Below are 22,040 nucleotides of genomic sequence, written 5' to 3'. Positions count from 1 at the left end.
TATATTACCCTCAGACCACACCCTTCCCCAAACTTTGCGCTGCACTGATTCCCCTCGCCGGACACTTAACTCCGTGATCAGTCCATTCAGTATATAATAAATATCTACAGTATATTACCCTCAGACCACTCCCTTCCCCAAACTTTGCGCTGCACTGATTCCCCTCGCCGGACACTTAACTGCGTGATCAGTCCACTCAGTATATAATAAATATCTACAGTATATTACCCTCGGACCACTCCCTTCCCCAAACTATGCGCTGCACTGATTCCCCTCGCCGGACACTTAACTGCGTGATCAGTCCATTCAGTATATAATAAATATCTACAGTATATTACCCTCAGACCACTCCCTTCCCCAAACTTTGCCCTGCACTGATTCCCCTTGCCGGACACTTAACTGCATGATCAGTCCATTCAGTATATAATAAATATCTACAGTATATTACCCTCAGACCACTCCCTTCCCCAAACCATGCGCTTCACTGATTCCCCTCGTCGGACACTTAACTGCGTAATCAGTCCATTCACTATATAATAAACATCTACAGTATATTACCCTCAGACCACTCCCTTCCCCAAACCATGCGCTTCACTGATTCCCCTCTCCGGACACTTAACTGCGTGATAAGTTCATTCAGTATATAATAAATATCTACAGTATATTACCCTCAGACCACTCCCTTCCCCAAACCATGCGCTTCACTGATTCCCCTCGCCGGACACTTAAATGCGTGATAAGTCCATTCAGTATATAATAAATATCTACAGTATTTTACCCTCAGACCACTCCCTTCCCCAAACCATGCGCTGCACTGATTCCCCTCGCCGGACACTTAACTGCGTGATCAGTCCATTCAGTACATAATAAATATCTACAGTATATTACCCTCAGACCACTCCCTTCCCCAAACCATGCGCTGCACTGATTCCCCTTGCCAGACACTTAACTGCGTGATCAGTCCATTCAGTATATAATAAATATCTACAGTATATTACCCCCAAACCACTCCCTTCACCAAACCATGTGCTGCCCAGATTCCCCTGGCCGGACTCTTAACTGCGTGATCAGTCCATTCAGTATATAATACATATCTACAGTATATTACCCTCAGACCACTCCCTTCCCCAAACCATGCGCTTCACTGATTCCCCTCGCCGGACACTTAACTGCGTGATAAGTCCATTCAGTATATAATAAATATCTACAGTATATCACTCTCAGACCGCTCCCTTCCCCAAACCATGTGCTGGCCAGATTCCCCTGGCCGGACACTTAACTGCGTGATCAGTCCACTCAGTGTATAATAAATATCTACAGTATATTACCCTCAGACCACTCCCTTCCCCAAACCATGCGCTTCACTGATTCCCCTCTCCAGACACTTAACTGCGTGATCAGTCCATTCAGTATATAATAAATATCTACAGTATATAACCCTCAGACCACTCCCTTCCCCAAACCAAGCGCTTCACTGATTCCCCTCTCCGGACACTTAACTGCGTGATAAGTCCATTCAGTATATAATAAATATCTACAGTATATTACCCTCAGACCACTCCCTTCCCCAAACCATGCGCTTCACTGATTATAAGTCCATTCAGTATATAATAAATATCTACAGTATATTACCCTCAGACCACTCCCTTCACCAAACCATGCGCTTCACTGATTCCCCTCGTCGGACACTTAACTGCGTAATCAGTCCATTCAGTATATAATAAATATCTACAGTATATCACCCTCAGACCACTCCCTTCCCCAAACCATGCGCTGCACTGATTCCCCTCTCCAGACACTTAACTGCGTGATAAGTCCATTCAGTATATAATAAATATCTACAGTATATTACCCTCAGACCACTCCCTTCCCCAAACCATGCGCTGCACTGATTCCCCTCTCCAGACACTTAACTGCGTGATAAGTCCATTCAGTATATAATAAATATCTACAGTATATTACACTCAGACCACTCCCTTCCCCAAACCATGCGCTTCACTGATTCCCCTCTCCGGACACTTAACTGCGTGATAAGTCCATTCAGTATATAATAAATATCTACAGTATATTACCCTCAGACCACTCCCTTCCCCAAACCATGCGCTTCACTGATTATAAGTCCATTCAGTATATAATAAATATCTACAGTATATTACCCTCAGACCACTCCCTTCCCCAAACCATGCGCTTCACTGATTCCCCTCTCCGGACACTTAACTGCGTGATAAGTCCATTCAGTATATAATAAATATCTACAGTATATTACCCTCAGACCACTCCCTTCCCCAAACCATGCGCTTCACTGATTCCCCTCTCTGGACACTTAACTGCATGATAAGTCCATTCAGTATATAATAAATATCTACAGTATATTACCCTCAGACCACTCCCTTCCCCAAACCATGCGCTTCACTGATTCCCCATGCCGGACACTTAACTGTGTGATAAGTCCATTCAGTATATAATAAATATCTACAGTATATTACCCTCAGACCACTCCCTTCCCCAAACCATGCGCTGCACTGATTCCCCTCGCCGGACACTTAACTGTGTGATCAGTCCACTCAGTGTATAATAAATATCTACAGTATATTACCCTCAGACCACTCCCTTCCCCAAACCATGCGCTTCACTGATTCCCCTCTCCAGACACTTAACTGCGTGATCGGTCCATTCAGTGTATAATAAATATCTACAGTATATTACCCTCAGACCACTCCCTTCCCCAAACCATGCGCTTCACTGATTCCCCTCTCCAGACACTTAACTGTGTGATAAGTCCATTCAGTATATAATAAATATCTACAGTATATTACCCTCAGACCACTCCCTTCCCCAAACCATGCGCTTCACTGATTCCCCTCTCCGGACACTTAACTGCGTGATAAGTCCATTCAGTATATAATAAATATCTACAGTATATTACCCTCAGACCACTCCCTTCCCCAAACCATGCGCTTCACTGATTCCCCTCGTCGGACACTTAACTGCGTGATCAGTCCATTCAGTACATAATAAATATCTACAGTATATTACCCTCAGACCTCTCCCTTCCCCAAACCATGCGCTGCACTGATTCCCCTCGCCAGACACTTAACTGCGTGATCAGTCCATTCAGTATATAATAAATATCTACAGTATATTACCCCCAAACCACTCCCTTCACCAAACCATGTGCTGGCCAGATTCCCCTGGCCGGACTCTTAACTGCGTGATCAGTCCCTTCAGTATATAATACATATCTACAGTATATTACCCTCAGACCACTCCCTTCCCCAAACCATGCGCTTCACTGATTCCCCTCGCCGGACACTTAACTGCGTGATAAGTCCATTCAGTATATAATAAATATCTACAGTATATCACTCTCAGACCGCTCCCTTCCCCAAACCATGTGCTGGCCAGATTCCCCTGGCCGGACACTTAACTGCGTGATCAGTCCACTCAGTGTATAATAAATATCTACAGTATATTACCCTCAGACCACTCCCTTCCCCAAACCATGCGCTTCACTGATTCCCCTCTCCAGACACTTAACTGTGTGATCAGTCCATTCAGTATATAATAAATATCTACAGTATATAACCCTCAGACCACTCCCTTCCCCAAACCAAGCGCTTCACTGATTCCCCTCTCCGGACACTTAACTGCGTGATAAGTCCATTCAGTATATAATAAATATCTGCAGTATATTACCCTCAGACCACTCCCTTCCCCAAACCATGCGCTTCACTGATTATAAGTCCATTCAGTATATAATAAATATCTACAGTATATTACCCTCAGACCACTCCCTTCACCAAACCATGCGCTTCACTGATTCCCCTCGTCGGACACTTAACTGCGTAATCAGTCCATTCAGTATATAATAAATATCTACAGTATATTACCCTCAGACCACTCCCTTCCCCAAACCATGCGCTGCACTGATTCCCCTCTCCAGACACTTAACTGCGTGATAAGTCCATTCAGTATATAATAAATATCTACAGTATATTACCCTCAGACCACTCCCTTCCCCAAACCATGCGCTGCACTGATTCCCCTCTCCAGACACTTAACTGCGTGATAAGTCCATTCAGTATATAATAAATATCTACAGTATATTACACTCAGACCACTCCCTTCCCCAAACCATGTGCTTCACTGATTCCCCTCTCCGGACACTTAATTGAGTGATAAGTCCATTCAGTATATAATAAATATCTACAGTATATTACCCTCAGACCACTCCCTTCCCCAAACCATGCGCTTCACTGATTATAAGTCCATTCAGTATATAATAAATATCTACAGTATATTACCCTCAGACCACTCCCTTCCCCAAACCATGCGCTTCACTGATTCCCCTCTCCGGACACTTAACTGCGTGATAAGTCCATTCAGTATATAATAAATATCTACAGTATATTACCCTCAGACCACTCCCTTCCCCAAACCATGCGCTTCACTGATTCCCCTCTCTGGACACTTAACTGCATGATAAGTCCATTCAGTATATAATAAATATCTACAGTATATTACCCTCAGACCACTCCCTTCCCCAAACCATGCGCTTCACTGATTCCCCATGCCGGACACTTAACTGTGTGATAAGTCCATTCAGTATATAATAAATATCTACAGTATATTACCCTCAGACCACTCCCTTCCCCAAACCATGCGCTGCACTGATTCCCCTCGCCGGACACTTAACTGTGTGATCAGTCCACTCAGTGTATAATAAATATCTACAGTATATTACCCTCAGACCACTCCCTTCCCCAAACCATGCGCTTCACTGATTCCCCTCTCCAGACACTTAACTGCGTGATCAGTCCATTCAGTGTATAATAAATATCTACAGTATATTACCCTCAGAACACTCCCTTCCCCAAACCATGCGCTTCACTGATTCCCCTCTCCAGACACTTAACTGCGTGATAAGTCCATTCAGTATATAATAAATATCTACAGTATATTACCCTCAGACCACTCCCTTCCCCAAACCATGCGCTTCACTGATTCCCCTCTCCGGACACTTAACTGCGTGATAAGTCCATTCAGTATATAATAAATATCTACAGTATATTACCCTCAGACCACTCCCTTCCCCAAACCATGTGCTTCACTGATTCCCCTCGTCGGACACTTAACTGCGTAATCAGTCCATTCAGTATATAATAAATATCTACAGTATATTACCCTCAGACCACTCCCTTCCCCAAACCATGCGCTTCACTGATTCCCCTCTCCGGACACTTAACTGCATGATAAGTCCATTCAGTATATAATAAATATCTACAGTATATTACCCTCAGACCACTCCCTTCCCCAAACCATGCGCTTCACTGATTCCCCATGCCGGACACTTAACTGCGTGATAAGTCCATTCAGTATATAATAAATATCTAGAGTATATTACCCTCAGACCACTCCCTTCCCCAAACCATGCGCTTCACTGATTCCCCTCGCCAGACACTTAACTGCGTGATAAGTCCATTCAGTATATAATAAATATCTACAGTATATTACCCTCAGACCACTCCCTTCCCCAAACCATGCGCTTCACTGATTCCCCTCGTCAGACACTTAACTGCGTGATAAGTCCATTCAGTATATAATAAATATCTACAGTATATTACCCTCAGACCACTCCCTTCCCCAAACTTTGCGCTGCACTGATTCCCCTCGCCGGACACTTAACTGTGTGATCAGTCCATTCAGTATATAATAAATATCTACAGTATATTACCCTCAGACCACTCCCTTCCCCAAACCATGCGCTTCACTGATTCCCCTCGTCAGACACTTAACTGCGTGATCAGTCCATTCAGTATATAATAAATATCTACAGTATATTACCCTCAGACCACTCCCTTCCCCAAACTTTGCGCTGCACTGATTCCCCTCGCCGGACACTTAACTGTGTGATCAGTCCATTCAGAATATAATAAATATCTACAGTATATTACCCTCAGACCACACCCTTCCCCAAACTTTGCGCTGCACTGATTCCCCTCGCCGGACACTTAACTCCGTGATCAGTCCATTCAGTATATAATAAATATCTACAGTATATTACCCTCAGACCACTCCCTTCCCCAAACTTTGCGCTGCACTGATTCCCCTCGCCGGACACTTAACTGCGTGATCAGTCCACTCAGTATATAATAAATATCTACAGTATATTACCCTCGGACCACTCCCTTCCCCAAACTATGCGCTGCACTGATTCCCCTCGCCGGACACTTAACTGCGTGATCAGTCCATTCAGTATATAATAAATATCTACAGTATATTACCCTCAGACCACTCCCTTCCCCAAACTTTGCCCTGCACTGATTCCCCTTGCCGGACACTTAACTGCAAGATCAGTCCATTCAGTATATAATAAATATCTACAGTATATTACCCTCAGACCACTCCCTTCCCCAAACCATGCGCTTCACTGATTCCCCTCGTCGGACACTTAACTGCGTAATCAGTCCATTCACTATATAATAAACATCTACAGTATATTACCCTCAGACCACTCCCTTCCCCAAACCATGCGCTTCACTGATTCCCCTCTCCGGACACTTAACTGCGTGATAAGTTCATTCAGTATATAATAAATATCTACAGTATATTACCCTCAGACCACTCCCTTCCCCAAACCATGCGCTTCACTGATTCCCCTCGCCGGACACTTAACTGCGTGATAAGTCCATTCAGTATATAATAAATATCTACAGTATTTTACCCTCAGACCACTCCCTTCCCCAAACCATGCCCTGCACTGATTCCCCTCGCCGGACACTTAACTGCGTGATCAGTCCATTCAGTACATAATAAATATCTACAGTATATTACCCTCAGACCACTCCCTTCCCCAAACCATGCGCTGCACTGATTCCCCTTGCCAGACACTTAACTGCGTGATCAGTCCATTCAGTATATAATAAATATCTACAGTATATTACCCCCAAACCACTCCCTTCACCAAACCATGTGCTGGCCAGATTCCCCTGGCCGGACTCTTAACTGCGTGATCAGTCCATTCAGTATATAATACATATCTACAGTATATTACCCTCAGACCACCCCCTTCCCCAAACCATGCGCTTCACTGATTCCCCTCGCCGGACACTTAACTGCGTGATAAGTCCATTCAGTATATAATAAATATCTACAGTATATCACTCTCAGACCGCTCCCTTCCCCAAACCATGTGCTGGCCAGATTCCCCTGGCCGGACACTTAACTGCGTGATCAGTCCACTCAGTGTATAATAAATATCTACAGTATATTACCCTCAGACCACTCCCTTCCCCAAACCATGCGCTTCACTGATTCCCCTCTCCAGACACTTAACTGCGTGATCAGTCCATTCAGTATATAATAAATATCTACAGTATATAACCCTCAGACCACTCCCTTCCCCAAACCAAGCGCTTCACTGATTCCCCTCTCCGGACACTTAACTGCGTGATAAGTCCATTCAGTATATAATAAATATCTACAGTATATTACCCTCAGACCACTCCCTTCCCCAAACATGCGCTTCACTGATTATAAGTCCATTCAGTATATAATAAATATCTACAGTATATTACCCTCAGACCACTCCCTTCACCAAACCATGCGCTTCACTGATTCCCCTCGTTGGACACTTAACTGCGTAATCAGTCCATTCAGTATATAATAAATATCTACAGTATATTACCCTCAGACCACTCCCTTCCCCAAACCATGCGCTGCACTGATTCCCCTCTCCAGACACTTAACTGCGTGATAAGTCCATTCAGTATATAATAAATATCTACAGTATATTACCCTCAGACCACTCCCTTCCCCAAACCATGCGCTGCACTGATTCCCCTCTCCAGACACTTAACTGCGTGATAAGTCCATTCAGTATATAATAAATATCTACAGTATATTACACTCAGACCACTCCCTTCCCCAAACCATGCGCTTCACTGATTCCCCTCTCCGGACACTTAACTGCGTGATAAGTCCATTCAGTATATAATAAATATCTACAGTATATTACCCTCAGACCACTCCCTTCCCCAAACCATGCGCTTCACTGATTATAAGTCCATTCAGTATATAATAAATATCTACAGTATATTACCCTCAGACCACTCCCTTCCCCAAACCATGCGCTTCACTGATTCCCCTCTCCGGACACTTAACTGCGTGATAAGTCCATTCAGTATATAATAAATATCTACAGTATATTACCCTCAGACCACTCCCTTCCCCAAACCATGCGCTTCACTGATTCCCCTCTCTGGACACTTAACTGCATGATAAGTCCATTCAGTATATAATAAATATCTACAGTATATTACCCTCAGACCACTCCCTTCCCCAAACCATGCGCTTCACTGATTCCCCATGCCGGACACTTAACTGTGTGATAAGTCCATTCAGTATATAATAAATATCTACAGTATATTACCCTCAGACCACTCCCTTCCCCAAACCATGCGCTGCACTGATTCCCCTCGCCGGACACTTAACTGTGTGATCAGTCCACTCAGTGTATAATAAATATCTACAGTATATTACCCTCAGACCACTCCCTTCCCCAAACCATGCGCTTCACTGATTCCCCTCTCCAGACACTTAACTGCGTGATCAGTCCATTCAGTGTATAATAAATATCTACAGTATATTACCCTCAGACCACTCCCTTCCCCCAAACCATGCGCTTCACTGATTCCCCTCTCCAGACACTTAACTGCGTGATAAGTCCATTCAGTATATAATAAATATCTACAGTGTATTACCCTCAGACCACTCCCTTCCCCAAACCATGCGCTTCACTGATTCACCTCTCCGGACACTTAACTGCGTGATAAGTCCATTCAGTATATAATAAATATCTACAGTATATTACCCTCAGACCACTCCCTTCCCCAAACCACGCGCTTCACTGATTCCCCTCGTCGGACACTTAACTGCGTAATCAGTCCATTCAGTATATAATAAATATCTACAGTATATTACCCTCAGACCACTCCCTTCCCCAAACCATGCGCTTCACTGATTCCCCTCTCCGGACACTTAACTGCATGATAAGTCCATTCAGTATATAATAAATATCTACAGTATATTACCCTCAGACCACTCCCTTCCCCAAACCATGCGCTTCACTGATTCCCCATGCCGGACACTTAACTGCGTGATAAGTCCATTCAGTATATAATAAATATCTAGAGTATATTACCCTCAGACCACTCCCTTCCCCAAACCATGCGCTTCACTGATTCCCCTCGCCAGACACTTAACTGCGTGATAAGTCCATTCAGTATATAATAAATATCTACAGTATATTACCCTCAGACCACTCCCTTCCCCAAACCATGCGCTTCACTGATTCCCCTCGTCAGACACTTAACTGCGTGATAAGTCCATTCAGTATATAATAAATATCTACAGTATATTACCCTCAGACCACTCCCTTCCCCAAACTTTGCGCTGCACTGATTCCCCTCGCCGGACACTTAACTGCGTGATCAGTCCATTCAGTATATAATAAATATCTACAGTATATTACCCTCAGACCACTCCCTTCCCCAAACTTTGCGCTGCACTGATTCCCCTCGCCGGACACTTAACTGTGTGATCAGTCCATTCAGTATATAATAAATATCTACAGTATATTACCCTCAGACCACACCCTTCCCCAAACTTTGCGCTGCACTGATTCCCCTCGCCGGACACTTAACTCCGTGATCAGTCCATTCAGTATATAATAAATATCTACAGTATATTACCCTCAGACCACTCCCTTCCCCAAACTTTGCGCTGCACTGATTCCCCTCGCCGGACACTTAACTGCGTGATCAGTCCACTCAGTATATAATAAATATCTACAGTATATTACCCTCGGACCACTCCCTTCCCCAAACTATGCGCTGCACTGATTCCCCTCGCCGGACACTTAACTGCGTGATCAGTCCATTCAGTATATAATAAATATCTACAGTATATTACCCTCAGACCACTCCCTTCCCCAAACTTTGCCCTGCACTGATTCCCCTTGCCGGACAGTTAACTGCATGATCAGTCCATTCAGTATATAATAAATATCTACAGTATATTACCCTCAGACCACTCCCTTCCCCAAACCATGCGCTTCACTGATTCCCCTCGTCGGACACTTAACTGCGTAATCAGTCCATTCACTATATAATAAACATCTACAGTATATTACCCTCAGACCACTCCCTTCCCCAAACCATGCGCTTCACTGATTCCCCTCTCTGGACACTTAACTGCGTGATAAGTCCATTCAGTATATAATAAATATCTACAGTATATTACCCTCAGACCACTCCCTTCCCCAAACCATGCGCTTCACTGATTCCCCTCGTCAGACACTTAACTGCCTGATAAGTCCATTCAGTATATAATAAATATCTACAGTATATTACCCTCAGACCACTCCCTTCCCCAAACTTTGCGCTGCACTGATTCCCCCCACCAGACACTTAACTGCGTGTTCAGTCCACTCAGTATATAATAAATATCTACAGTATATTACCCTCAGACCACTCCCTTCACCAAACCATGCGCTGCACTGATTCCCCTCGCCGGACACTTAACTGCGTGTTCAGTCCACTCAGTATATAATAAATATCTACAGAATATTACCCTCAGACCACTCCCTTCCCCAAACCATGCGCTGCACTGATTCCTCTCGTCGGACACTTAACTGCGTGATAAGCCCATTCAGTATGTAATAAATATCTACAGTATATTACCCTCAGACCACTCCCTTCCCCAAACCATGCGCTGCACTGATTCCCCTGGCCGGACACTTAACTGCGTGATCTGTTCATTCAGTATATAATACATTTCTACATTATATTACCCTCAGACCACTCCCTTCCCCAAACTTTGCACTGCACTGATTCCCCTCGCCGGACACTTAACTGCGTGTTCAGTCCACTCAGTATATAATAAATATCTGCAGAATATTACCCTCAGACCACTCCCTTCCACAAACCATGTGCTGCACTGATTCCCCTCGTCGACACTTAACTGCGTGATCAGTCCATTCAGTATATAATAAATATCTACATTATATTACCCTCAGACCACTCCCTTCCCCAAACTTTGCACTGCACTGATTCCCCTCGCCGGACACTTAACTGCGTGTTCAGTCCACTCAGTGTATAATAAATATCTACAGTATATTACCCTCAGACCACTCCCTTCCCCAAACCATGCGCTGCACTGATTCCCCTCGTCGCCACTTAACTGCGTGATCAGTCCATTCAGTATATAATAAATATCTACATTATATTACCCTCAGACCACTCCCTTCCCCAAACCATGCGCTTCACTGATTCCCCTCGCCGGACACTTAACTGCGTGTTCAGTCCACTCAGTGTATAATAAATATCTACAGTATATTACCCTCAGACCACTCCCTTCCCCAAACCATGCGCTGCACTGATTCCCCTCATCGACACTTAACTGCGTGATAAGTCCATTCAGTATATAATAAATATCTACAGTATATTACCCTCAGACCACTCCCTTCCCCAAACCATGCGCTGCACTGATTCCCCTCGCTGGACACTTAATTGCGTGATCAGTCCATTCAGTATATAATAAATATCGACAGTATATTACCCTCAGACCACTCCCTTCCCCAAACTTTGCGCTGCACTGATTCCCCTCGCCGGACACTTAACTGCGTGATCAGTCCACTCAGTATATAATAAATATCTACAGTATATTACCCTCAGACCACTCCCTTCCCCAAACTATGCGCTGCACTGATTCCCCTCGCCGGACACTTAACTGCGTGTTCAGTCCACTCAGTATATAATAAATATCTACAGTATATTACCCTCAGACCACTCCCTTCGCCAAACTTTGCGCTGCACTGATTCCCCTCGCCGGACACTTAACTGCGTGATCAGTCCATTCAGTATATAATAAATATCTACAGTATATTACCCTCAGACCACTCCCTTCCCCAAACTTTGCGCTGCACTGATTCCCCTCGCCGGACACTTAACTGCATGATCAGTCCATTCACTATATAATAAATATCTACAGTATATTACCCTCAGACCACTCCCTTCCCCAAACTTTGCGCTGCACTGATTCCCCTCGTCGGACACTTAACTGCATGATCAGTCCATTCAGTATATAATAAATATCTACAGTATATTACCCTCAGACCACTCCCTTCCCCAAACTTTGCGCTGCACTGATTCCCCTCGCCGGACACTTAACTGCGTGTTCAGTCCACTCAGTATATAATAAATATCTACTGTATATTACCCTCAAACCACTCCCTTCACCAAACCATGCTCTGCACTGATTCCCCTCGCCGGACACTTAACTGTGTGTTCAGTCCACTCAGTATATAATACATATCTACAGAATATCACCCTCAGACCACTCCCTTCCCCAAACCATGCGCTGCACTGATTCCCCTCGCCGGACACTTAACTGCGTGTTCAGTCCACTCAGTATATAATAAATATCTACAGAATATTACCCTCAGACCACTCCCTTCCACAAACCATGCGCTGCACTGATTCCCCTCGTCGACACTTAACTGCGTGATCAGTCCATTCAGTATATAATAAATATCTGCAGTATATTACCCTCAGACCACTCCCTTCCCCAAACTTTGCACTGCACTGATTCCCCTCGCCGGACACTTAACTGCGTGATCAGTCCATTCAGTATATAATAAATATCTACAGTATATTACCCTCAGACCACTCCCTTCCCCAAACTTTGCGCTGCACTGATTCCCCTCGCCGGACACTTAACTGCGTGATCAGTCCACTCAGTATATAATAAATATCTACAGTATATTACCCTCAGACCACACCCTTCCCCAAACTATGCGCTGCACTGATTTCCCTCGCCGGACACTTAACTGCGTGTTCAGTCCACTCAGTATATAATAAATATCTACAGTATATTACCCTCAGACCACTCCCTTCGCCAAACTTTGTGCTGCACTGATTCCCCTCGCCGGGCGTGATCAGTCCATTCAGTATATAATAAATATCTACAGTATATTACCCTCAGACCACTCCCTTCCCCAAACTTTGCGCTGCACTGATTCCCCTCGCCGGACACTTAACTGCGTGATCAGTCCATTCACTATATAATAAATATCTACAGTATATTACCCTCAGACCACTCCCTTCCCCAAACTTTGCGCTGCACTGATTCCCCTCGCCGGACACTTAACTGCGTTATCTGTCCATTCAGTATATAATAAATATCTACAGTATATTACCCTCAGACCACTCCCTTCCCCAAACTTTGCGCTGCACTGATTCCCCTCGCCGGACGCTTAACTGCGTGTTCAGTCCACTCAGTATATAATTAATGTCTACTGTATATTACCCTCAAACCACTCCCTTCACCAAACCATGCGCTGCACTGATTCCCCTCGCCGGACACTTAACTGTGTGTTCAGTCCACTCAGTATATAATACATATCTACAGAATATCACCCTCAGACCACTCCCTTCCCCAAACCATGCGCTGCACTAATTCCTCTCGTCGGACACTCAACTGCGTGATCAGTCCATTCAGTCTATAATAAATATCTACAGAATATTACCCTCAGACCACTCCCTTCCACAAACCATGCGCTGCACTGATTCCCTTCGTCGACACTTAACTGCGTGATTAGTCCATTCAGTATATAATAAATATCTACATTATATTACCCTCAGACCACTCCCTTCCCCAAACTTTGCACTGCACTGATTCCCCTCGCCGGACACTTAACTGCGTGTTCAGTCCACTCAGTATATAATAAATATCTACAGAATATTACCCTCAGACCACTCCCTTCCACAAACCATGCGCTGCACTGATTCCCCTCGTCGACACTTAACTGCGTGATCAGTCCATTCAGTATATAATAAATATCTGCAGTATATTACCCTCAGACCACTCCCTTCCCCAAACTTTGCACTGCACTGATTCCCCTCGCCGGACACTTAACTGCGTGATCAGTCCATTCAGTATATAATAAATATCTACAGTATATTACCCTCAGACCACTCCCTTCCCCAAACCATGCGCTTCACTGATTCCGCTCGCCGGACACTTAACTGCGTGATCAGTCCATTCAGTATATAATAAATATCTACAGTATATTACCCTCAGACCACTCCCTTCCCCAAATTATGCGCTGCACTCATTCCCCTTGCCAGACACTTAACTATGTGATCAGTCCATTCAGTATATAATAAATATCTACAGTATATTCCCCTAAGACCACTCCCTTCCCCAAACCATGCGCTGCACTGATTCCCCTCGCCGGACACTTAACTATGTGATCAGTCCATTCAGTATATAATAAATATCTACAGTATATTCCCCTCAGACCACTCCCTTCCCCAAACCATGCGCTGCACTGATTCCCCTGGCCGGACACTTAACTGCGTGTTCAGTCCATTCAGTGTATAATAAATATCTACAATATATTACCCTCAGACCACTCCGTTCCCCAAACCATGCGCTTCACTGATTCCCCTGGCCAGACACTTAACTGCGTGATCAGTCCATTCAGTATATAATAAATATCTACAGTATATTACCCTCAGACCACTCCCTTCCCCAAACTATGCGCTGCACTCATTCCCCTCGCCGGACACTTAACTGCGTGTTCAGTCCATTCAGTATATAATAAATATCAACAGTATATTACCCTGAGGCCACTCCCTTCCCCAAACTATAAGCTGCACTGATTCCCCTGGCCGGACACTTAACTGCGTGATCAGTCCATTCAGTATATAATAAATATCAACAGAATATTACCCTCAGACCACTCCCTTCCACAAACCATGCGCTGCACTGATTCCCTTCGTCGACACTTAACTGCGTGATCAGTCCATTCAGTATATAATAAATATCTACATTATATTACCCTCAGACCACTCCCTTCCCCAAACTTTGCACTGCACTGATTCCCCTCGCCGGACACTTAACTGCGTGTTCAGTCCACTCAGTATATAATAAATATCTACAGAATATTACCCTCAGACCACTCCCTTCCACAAACCATGCGCTGCACTGATTCCCCTCGTCGACACTTAACTGCGTGATCAGTCCATTCAGTATATAATAAATATCTGCAGTATATTACCCTCAGACCACTCCCTTCCCCAAACTTTGCACTGCACTGATTCCCCTCGCCGGACACTTAACTGCGTGATCAGTCCATTCAGTATATAATAAATATCTACAGTATATTACCCTCAGACCACTCCCTTACCCAAACCATGTGCTTCACTGATTCCGCTCGCCGGACACTTAACTGCGTGATCAGTCCATTCAGTATATAATAAATATCTACAGTATATTACCCTCAGACCACTCCCTTCCCCAAATTATGCGCTGCACTCATTCCCCTTGCCAGACACTTAACTATGTGATCAGTCCATTCAGTATATAATAAATATCTACAGTATATTCCCCTAAGACCACTCCCTTCCCCAAACCATGCGCTGCACTGATTCCCCTCGCCGGACACTTAACTATGTGATCAGTCCATTCAGTATATAATAAATATCTACAGTATATTACCCTCAGACCACTCCCTTCCCCAAACCATGCGCTGCACTGATTCCCCTGGCCAGACACTTAACTATGTGATCAGTACATTCAGTATATAATAAATATCTACAGTATATTACCCTCAGACCACTCCCTTCCCCAAACTATGCGCTGCACTGATTCCCCTGGCCGGACACTTAACTGCGTGTTCAGTCCATTCAGTGTATAATAAATATCTACAATATATTACCCTCAGACCACTCCGTTCCCCAAACCATGCGCTTCACTGATTCCCCTGGCCGGACACTTAACTGCGTGATCAGTCCATTCAGTATATAATAAATATCTACAGTATATTACCCTCAGACCACTCCCTTCCCCAAACTATGCGCTGCACTCATTCACCTCGCCGGACACTTAACTGCGTGTTCAGTCCATTCAGTATATAATAAATATCAACAGTATATTACCCTGAGGCCACTCCCTTCCCCAAACTATAAGCTGCACTGATTCCCCTGGCCGGACACTTAACTGCGTGATCAGTCCATTCAGTATATAATAAATATCAACAGTATATTACCCTGAGGCCACTCCCTTCCCCAAACTATATGCTGCACTGATTCCCCTGGCCGGACACTTAACTGCGTGATCAGTCCATTCAGTATATAATAAAAATCTACAGTATATTACCCTCAGACCACTCCCTTCCCCAAACCATGCGCTGCACTGATTCCCCTCGCCGGACACGTAACTGCGTGATCAGTCCATTCAGTATATAATAAATATCTACAGTATATTACCCTGAGGCCACTCCCTTCCCCAAACTATGCGCTGCACTCATTCCCCTTGCCAGACACTTAACTATGTGATCAGTCCATTCAGTATATAATAAATATCTACAGTATATTCCCCTCAGACCACTCCCTTCCCCAAACTATGCGCTGCACTCATTCCCCTCGCCGGACACTTAACTGCGTGTTCAGTCCATTCAGTATATAATAAATATCAACAGTATATTACCCTGAGGCCACTCCCTTCCCCAAACTATCTGCTGCACTGATTCCCCTGGCCGGACACTTAACTGCGTGATCAGTCCATTCAGTATATAATAAATATCAACAGTATATTACCCTGAGGCCACTCCCTTCCCCAAACTATACGCTGCACTGATTCCCCTGGCCGGACACTTAACTGCGTGATCAGTCCATTCAGTATATAATAAATATCTACAGTATATTACCCTCAGACCACTCCCTTCCCAAAACCATGCGCTGCACTGATTCCTCTCGCCGGACACGTAACTGCGTGATCAGTCCATTCGGTATATAATAAATATCTACAGTATATTACCCTGAGGCCACTCCCTTCCCCAAACTATGCGCTGCACTCATTCCCCTCGCCAAACACTTAACTAGGTGATCAGTCCATTCAGTATATAATAAATATCTGCATTATATTACCCTGAGGCCACCCCCTTCCCCAAACCATGCGCTTCACTGATTCCCCTCGCCGGACACTTAACTACGTGATCAGTCCATTCAGTATATAATCTACAGTATATTACCCTCAGACCACTCCCTTCCCCAAACCATGCGCTTCACTGATTCCCCTCGCCAGACACTTAACTGCGTGATCAGTCCATTCAGTACATAATAAATATCTACAGTATATTACCCTCAGAACACTCCCTTACCCAAACCATGCGCTTCACTGATTCCCCTGGCCGTACACTTAACTGCGTGATCAGTCCATTCAATATATAATAAATATCTACAGTATATTACCCTCAGACCACTCCGTTCCCCAAACCATGCGCTTCACTGATTCCCCTGGCCGGACACTTTACTGCGTGATCAGTCCATTCAGTATATAATAAATATCTGCAGTATATTACCCTCAGACCACTCCCTTCCCCAAACTTTGCACTGCACTGATTCCCCTCGCCGGACACTTAACTGCGTGATCAGTCCATTCAGTATATAATAAATATCTACAGTATATTACCCTCAGACCACTCCCTTCCCCAAACCATGCGCTTCACTGATTCCGCTCGCCGGACACTTAACTGCGTGATCAGTATTCAGTATATAATAAATATCTACAGTATATTACCCTCAGACCACTCCCTTCCCCAAACTATGCGCTGCACTCATTCCCCTCGCCGGACACTTAACTGCGTGTTCAGTCCATTCAGTATATAATAAATATCAACAGTATATTCCCCTAAGACCACTCCCTTCCCCAAACCATGCGCTGCACTGATTCCCTTCGCCGGACACTTAACTATGTGATCAGTCCATTCAGTATATAATAAATATCTACAGTATATTCCCCTCAGACCACTCCCTTCCCCAAACCATGCGCTGCACTGATTCCCCTGGCCGGACACTTAACTGCGTGTTCAGTCCATTCAGTGTATAATAAATATCTACAATATATTACCCTCAGACCACTCCGTTCCCCAAACCATGCGCTTCACTGATTCCCCTGGCCGGACACTTAACTGCGTGATCAGTCCATTCAGTATATAATAAATATCTACAGTATATTACCCTCAGACCACTCCCTTCCCCAAACTATGCGCTGCACTCATTCCCCTCGCCGGACCCTTAACTGCGTGTTCAGTCCATTCAGTATATAATAAATATCAACAGTTTATTACCCTGAGGCCACTCCCTTCCCCAAACTATAAGCTGCACTGATTCCCCTGGCCGGACACTTAACTGCGTGATCAGTCCATTCAGTATATAATAAATATCAACAGTATATTACCCTGAGGCCACTCCCTTCCCCAAACTATATGCTGCACTGATTCCCCTGGCCGGACACTTAACTGCGTGATCATTACATTCAGTATATAATAAATATCTACAGTATATTACCCTCAGACCACTCCCTTCCCCAAACCATGCGCTGCACTGATTCCCCTCACCGGACACGTAACTGCGTGATCAGTCCATTCAGTATATAATAAATATCTACAGTATATTACCCTCAGACCACTCCCTTCCCCAAACTATGCGCTGCACTCATTCCCCTCGCCGGACACTTAACTGCGTGTTCAATCCATTCAGTATATAATAAATATCACCAGTATATTACCCTGAGGCCACTCCCTTCCCCAAACTATCTGCTGCACTGATTCCCCTGGCCGGACACTTAACTGCGTGATCAGTCCATTCAGTATATAATAAATATCAACAGTATATTACCCTGAGGCCACTCCCTTCCCCAAACTATACGCTGCACTGATTCCCCTGGCCGGACACTTAACTGCGTGATCAGTCCATTCAGTATATAATAAATATCTACAGTATATTACCCTCAGACCACTCCCTTCCCCAAACCATGCGCTGCACTGATTCCTCTCGCCGGACACGTAACTGCGTGATCAGTCCATTCGGTATATAATAAATATCTACAGTATATTACCCTGAGGCCACTCCCTTCCCCAAACTATGCGCTGCACTCATTCCCCTCGCCAAACACTTAACTAGGTGATCAGTCCATTCAGTATATAATAAATATCTGCATTATATTACCCTGAGGCCACCCCCTTCCCCAAACCATGCGCTTCACTGATTCCCCTCGCCGGACACTTAACTGCGTGATCAGTCCATTCAGTATATAATAAATATCTACAGTATATTACCCTCAGACCACTCCCTTCCCCAAACCATGCGCTTCACTGATTCCCCTCGCCAGACACTTAACTGCGTGATCAGTCCATTCAGTACATAATAAATATCTACAGTATGTTACCCTCAGAACACTCCCTTCCCCAAACCATGCGCTTCACTGATTCCCCTGGCCGTACACTTAACTGCGTGATCATTCCATTCAATATATAATAAATATCTACAGTATATTACCCTCAGACCACTCCGTTCCCCAAACCATGCGCTTCACTGATTCCCCTGGCCGGACACTTAACTGCGTGATCAGTCCATTCAGTATATAATAAATATCTGCAGTATATTACCCTCAGACCACACCCTTCCCCAAACTTTGCACTGCACTGATTCCCCTCGCCGGACACTTAACTGCGTGATCAGTCCATTCAGTATATAATAAATATCTACAGTATATTACCCTCAGACAACTCCCTTCCCCAAACCATGCGCTTCACTGATTCCGATCGCCGGACACTTAACTGCGTGATCAGTCCATTCAGTATATAATAAATATCTACAGTATATTACCCTCAGACCACTCCTTTCCCCAAATTATGCGCTGCACTCATTCCCCTTGCCAGACACTTAACTATGTGATCAGTCCATTCAGTATATAATAAATATCTACAGTATATTCCCCTAAGACCACTCCCTTCCCCAAACCATGCGCTGCACTGATTCCCCTCACCGGACACTTAACTATGTGATCAGTCCATTCAGTATATAATAAATATCTACAGTATATTACCCTCAGACCACTCCTTTCCCCAAATTATGCGCTGCACTCATTCCCCTTGCCAGACACTTAACTATGTGATCAGTCCATTCAGTATATAATAAATATCTACAGTATATTCCCCTCAGACCACTCCGTTCCCCAAACCATGCGCTTCACTGATTCCCCTGGCCGGACACTTAACTGCGTGATCAGTCCATTCAGTATATAATAAATATCTACAGTATATTACCCTCAGACCACTCCCTTCCCCAAACTATGCGCTGCACTCATTCCCCTCGCCGGACACTTAACTGCGTGTTCAGTCCATTCAGTATATAATAAATATCAACAGTATATTACCCTGAGGCCACTCCCTTCCCCAAACTATAAGCTGCACTGATTCCCCTGGCCGGACACTTAACTGCGTGATCAGTCCATTCAGTATATAATAAATATCAACAGTATATTACCCTGAGGCCACTCCCTTCCCCAAACTATATGCTGCACTGATTCCCCTGGCCGGACACTTAACTGCGTGATCATTCCATTCAGTATATAATAAATATCTACAGTATATTACCCTCAGACCACTCCCTTCCCCAAACCATGCGCTGCACTGATTCCCCTCGCCGGACACGTAACTGCGTGATCAGTCCATTCAGTATATAATAAATATCTACAGTATATTACCCTCAGACCACTCCGTTCCCCAAACCATGCGCTGCACTGATTCCCCTGGCCGGACACTTAACTGCGTGTTCAGTCCATTCAGTGTATAATAAATATCTACAATATATTACCCTCAGACCACTCCGTTCCCCAAACCATGCGCTTCACTGATTCCCCTGGCCGGACACTTAACTGCGTGATCAGTCCATTCAGTATATAATAAATATCTACAGTATATTACCCTCAGACCACTCCCTTCCCCAAACTATGCGCTGCACTCATTCCCCTCGCCGGACACTTAACTGCGTGTTCAGTCCATTCAGTATATAATAAATATCAACAGTATATTACCCTGAGGCCACTCCCTTCCCCAAACTATCCGCTGCACTGATTCCCCTGGCCGGACACTTAACTGCGTGATCAGTCCATTCAGTATATAATAAATATCAACAGTATATTACCCTGAGGCCACTCCCTTCCCCAAACTATACGCTGCACTGATTCCCCTGGCCGGACACTTAACTGCATGATCAGTCCATTCAGTATATAATAAATATCTACAGTATATTACCCTCAGACCACTCCCTTCCCCAAACCATGCGCTGCACTGATTCCTCTCGCCGGACACGTAACTGCGTGATCAGTCCATTCAGTATATAATAAATATCTACAGTATATTACCCTGAGGCCACTCCCTTCCCCAAACTATGCGCTGCACTCATTCCCCTCGCCAGACACTTAACTGCGTGTTCAGTCCATTCAGTATATAATAAATATCAACAGTATATTACCCTGAGGCCACTCCCTTCCCCAAACTATAAGCTGCACTGATTCCCCTGGCCGGACACTTAACTGCGTGATCAGTCCATTCAGTATATAATAAATATCAACAGTATATTACCCTGAGGCCACTCCCTTCCCCAAACTATATGCTGCACTGATTCCCCTGGCCGGACACTTAACTGCGTGATCATTCCATTCAGTATATAATAAATATCTACAGTATATTACCCTCAGACCACTCCCTTCCCCAAACCATGCGCTGCACTGATTCCCCTCGCCGGACACGTAACTGCGTGATCAGTCCATTCAGTATATAATAAATATCTACAGTATATTACCCTCAGACCACTCCGTTCCCCAAACCATGCGCTGCACTGATTCCCCTGGCCGGACACTTAACTGCGTGTTCAGTCCATTCAGTGTATAATAAATATCTACAATATATTATCCTCAGACCACTCCGTTCCCCAAACCATGCGCTTCACTGATTCCCCTGGCCGGACACTTAACTGCGTGATCAGTCCATTCAGTATATAATAAATATCTACAGTATATTACCCTCAGACCACTCCCTTCCCCAAACTATGCGCTGCACTCATTCCCCTCGCCGGACACTTAACTGCGTGTTCAGTCCATTCAGTATATAATAAATATCAACAGTA

The sequence above is a fragment of the Ambystoma mexicanum genome, chromosome 6p, assembly GCF_040938575.1.
Source record: "Ambystoma mexicanum isolate Mex_15411 chromosome 6p, UKY_AmexF1_1, whole genome shotgun sequence".
Classification (NCBI taxonomy): domain Eukaryota; kingdom Metazoa; phylum Chordata; class Amphibia; order Caudata; family Ambystomatidae; genus Ambystoma; species Ambystoma mexicanum.
Note: the sequence above shows the minus strand (reverse complement) of the source record.